The sequence below is a fragment of the Staurois parvus genome, unplaced genomic scaffold (genome assembly GCF_062004578.1).
Source record: "Staurois parvus isolate SC_StPar_1 unplaced genomic scaffold, SC_StPar_1.0 ptg001432l, whole genome shotgun sequence".
Lineage (NCBI taxonomy): Eukaryota > Metazoa > Chordata > Amphibia > Anura > Ranidae > Staurois > Staurois parvus.
The window spans coordinates 8,447,658-8,451,691 of NW_028319228.1; the positions used below are offsets into that span (position 1 = coordinate 8,447,658).

The window sequence follows — 4,034 nt, forward strand, 5'->3', positions numbered from 1 at the left end:
GTAGCCACGCCTTTCGGTGCCATATTGGTTTTGCCACAGCAACGGATTGTTCTGGACGAATTGTCAGAACAGTATGGATACTGTATCTGAATTTTCCGAGGATACTGCAATTTCCGTTATGGGTTTAGGAATTCTGGCCATACAGAGGCAACAGAGGAAGAAGACAAAAAGGAGGTTGTGGTGCAAGAAATGGCTACTTAGGCGTGGCCAGTATTCCCACATGTCTCTGTTGAGAGAATTGCATGAAAACAATCCTGATTATTTTTGTAATTATTTGCAAATTAATGACAGCTGCTTCAATCAAATTCTGACTGCAGTAAAGCCACACATTGCCAAGCAGAATACCATTCTCAGAGAAGCAATTAGTGTGGAGCAACGCTTGATTGCCACACTTCGGTATCTTGCCACGGGGCGAAGCCTGCAGGATTTGAAATTCACCACTGGCATGTCACCACAAGCCCTTGGAGTAATAATTCCTGAGACCTGCATGGCCATCATCAAAGTCCTACAGGAGGAATACATTAAGGTACAAGTCATTTTTTAATTGCCCCAATATAAATCATAAATCATTAATGCTCATTTATTTTTATGTAAAATAATGTCTTTAAGAATTCCTTTAATGAAGTTCAGTAAATGCCAACCCTAAAGTGTTTTGTTTATATTGTCTTACCAATATTTTTTCTTCTTTTGTTGATTATAGTTTCCAAGCAATGCTGAAGAGTGGAAGAAAGTTGCTAGGCAATTCCATGAACAGTGGCAATTTCCAAACTGTAGCGGAGCTATAGATGGGAAACATGTCTGAATAAATCGACCAGCAAACTCAGGCTCCTACTTCTACAACTACAAGGGCTTCTTTAGTATAATAATGATGGCCGTGGTAAATGCCAAATATGAGTTTATCTACCTTGACATTGGCAAGAACGGTCACAATTCTGATGGTGGAGTTATTGACCAGACAGAATTTCAAAAACGCATGCTGAATGGAACCCTTAACCTACCCAACTGTGAGGAAAACATTGAGGGGATGAACTTTGTGTTTGTTGCTGATGAAGCCTTTGCGTTGGGTGAAAATGTACTGAAGCCATTCCCCATGAGGAACCTTTCTACGGAGCAAAGGATCTTCAATTACAGATTATCTTGAGCAAGGAGGGTGGTGGAGAATGCATTTGGCATTCTTGCTAACCGTTTCTGCATTTTCCTCACCTCCATCAATCTAGCACTGTACAAAGTGAACAACCTAGTCCTCTGCTGCTGTATACTGCACAATTTCCTAAGGAGGAATACAGACAGGTACATAACTGGCCTCTCTTTTGAAAATGAAGCAGAAATGGCAGCAAACATTTCATGTACTGAGGATCGTGAAACCATTGAGGGGTTAGCACCCCTTGCTATTGGCCATGCTCGCTTGCCCACACAAAGTGCTCGGCAAAATCTCATTACGTATATGAACTACTTTAATGGGGTTGGGGCAGTTGAATGGCAAAATAAAGTTTGAAGCAGCACTTCATCTAGAATCTTATCTTTTCTTGTATTTGGCTTTCTGTAGTTTTTAAGCTTGCCATCATAGTCATTTCATTCAAGCAGAAACACAAGCTCCACCATTTCTCCTCTGCTCATGGCTGTAGCCTTTATCTTTCTTGCAGCCTTCTTGCTGTGCTCTTTCCTGGAAGGCTGTGTCTCCTCTGTGTCCTCCATGCTGCTTGCTGTCTACCATTCGTAGGCCCAATGTCGCAGGAAGCAGGCCGCAGTACATGCACAGAGCGGGAATGGTGTGACGGGCGGAGTTCACGACGCACGCTCACTAGCTTCCATACCAAGTGATTGTTCAGTCGCAACAAATATTTTGCAACGAAAATCCGGCCCAATCGTCGTATAAAGATTTTTTTGGGTCACAAACGAAGGTAAGCCTTGACGTGTTCTCTTTAGGCCTTAATTCTATATATTAATATTGCATGCAATATCATACTGATAAGGCATTATATGTTGGATTTGTTTGACAGGAGCCATGGCAGACAAATTTACATTGCCTGAATTCTTGCCACTGTTCATTGACCAATACAAGCAGATGCCTTGTTTTTGGAATGTCAAGTCCAAGGACTACTCTGACAAAAATAAAAAGCATGAGGCCTACAACAAGTTGACTGAAATGTGCAAAGCTGTCTGTCCTCAAGCAAATGTCAATTATGTCAAACACAAAATTGCAAATGTGAGGACTGTATTTAAAAAAGAACTAAACAAAATCAGTGCATCTGAACGGTCAGGGGCTGCAGCAGATGACATCTATGTACCAAGACTTTGGTACTTTAACAGCTTGCGCTTTCTAACGGATCAGTGTGACTCCAGAACATCACTGTCAACTCTCCCATCAACTTCAAATGAGTTGTCACCTGAATTGTATGGAGAAGACCAGGAGGAGCTGCCACTGACACAGGAGCAATCAGTGACACAGGAGCTATCAGTGACACTGGTAAAATATTTTATTTTTAACACCTTTTATTCCTGAAATTATCCATTCCTACTATTATGCACTATTTGTCTACATATATGCATGTAATCTGAAAGTAATTTAGATTTTTTGGGATGATTTGTTAAAGCTACCTTAATACTTTCCATCCCTAGGAAATTCCACATGGTACCACCATGCCACCACCCGTAACACCTGTGGCTAGACCAAAAAAAAGAAAAAAATCTGGATGATGCTACAACATCCTTCCTAATGCAAGCTTCAGCAGCCCTACAGAGGAGAGCCGATGAGCAGGATGCATTTGGAATCTTGACCGCAAACAAACTGCGAAACATGTCAGTTCAACAGAGACAAATGGCTGAGTGCCTGTTGCTCCAAGTAATGAATAAAGGGGCAAGAGGAGAAATTACCCCAAACACCATAATTGCACAATCACAACCTGCACCTCCAATGCCACCTCCAACAACAACACCACCTTCATCACTGCAGCATCCACCACAATGGCATTACCCTGCACCAGATTGTCAATCCTCGTCATGGTGCCAGGATTATCATTATACCAATCTGTAGTTTAATGTTTAATGTTTTGTTTTCTTTGTTTTCTCAACATGACATAAAGCACTATGTTGTGCACTTTATTCATCTTGGTTTTTGGTTATTTTTGCAAAAATGTTGTATTGAAAATATTGTGAATAATAAAGTTATTTTTGAAAACATATAATTTTTTATTGTGACTTTTTTTTGGAACAACATGCAAACACACACATTATTTGTGATGAAGTGACAAACATAGTTTTTTGGGTGTTGGGTGAAGAAAACTGTTTAATTACATCAATGGTTACGAATATTCTGTCGTGTTTACTGTCCTCGGGTTCTTCCGGGTCATGAGCAGCTTCCAATCATGCGCGGTCGTTCGTATCCAATTCTTTTCGTACGATAACTGTACATATTAAACGAAGATCATTCGTTCATTCTGTTCACAAACGACAAAAATTTTTATGTTTGCACCATAATTTTCGTTCGTGAGATTGGAGTCGTCTGTCGAAAATGATGTACACACTGTCAGAAAATTGCACGACTGTTCGTCGGACGAATACGTTCGTACAATTTTTGTATAGTGTGTATGGGCCATTAGTGATGATCTAAAGCAGAAAGTTAACCTTACATGAACACAAAGAAATGGATTTTACTGTTAGTGCAAAAAATCCTGTTTTTTATGGTTACTTGCTTGGTGGAGGTCTAAAGTAACAGTTATATCACCTGCAAATTGTTATTTCAGATTTTATACAGCATTTTCAGCATTTGCAAACAGTCATTTAGCTATCTCAAGAAAACCGTTTTTAAAACAGCATGGATCATACCAGTTTTATTTTGCTTTTGAAATGTCAGTGAACTTGGCAAACAATCCTTTGCATATTCTTCTGGACCTGGAGTTGTAAATATCATATGCTGGACATGGTCCAGTTAGTTTCCCTATGTTTTGTGTGTCCTTTTTGTACTTTTCTCCACCCGCTGCAGCTGCTGAAATGAAGAAAAGCAATATTATTGTATTCCTTTTTATTTTGTTTAT

General features: G+C 39.8%; 1 pseudogene; it reads left to right on the forward strand.

Moving 5' to 3' along the window:
* Positions 1-2,005: 2,005 nt before the first annotated feature.
* On the forward strand, positions 2,006-3,034 carry LOC149436046 (uncharacterized; annotated as a pseudogene).
* The last annotated feature ends 1,000 nt before the right edge of the window (positions 3,035-4,034 follow it).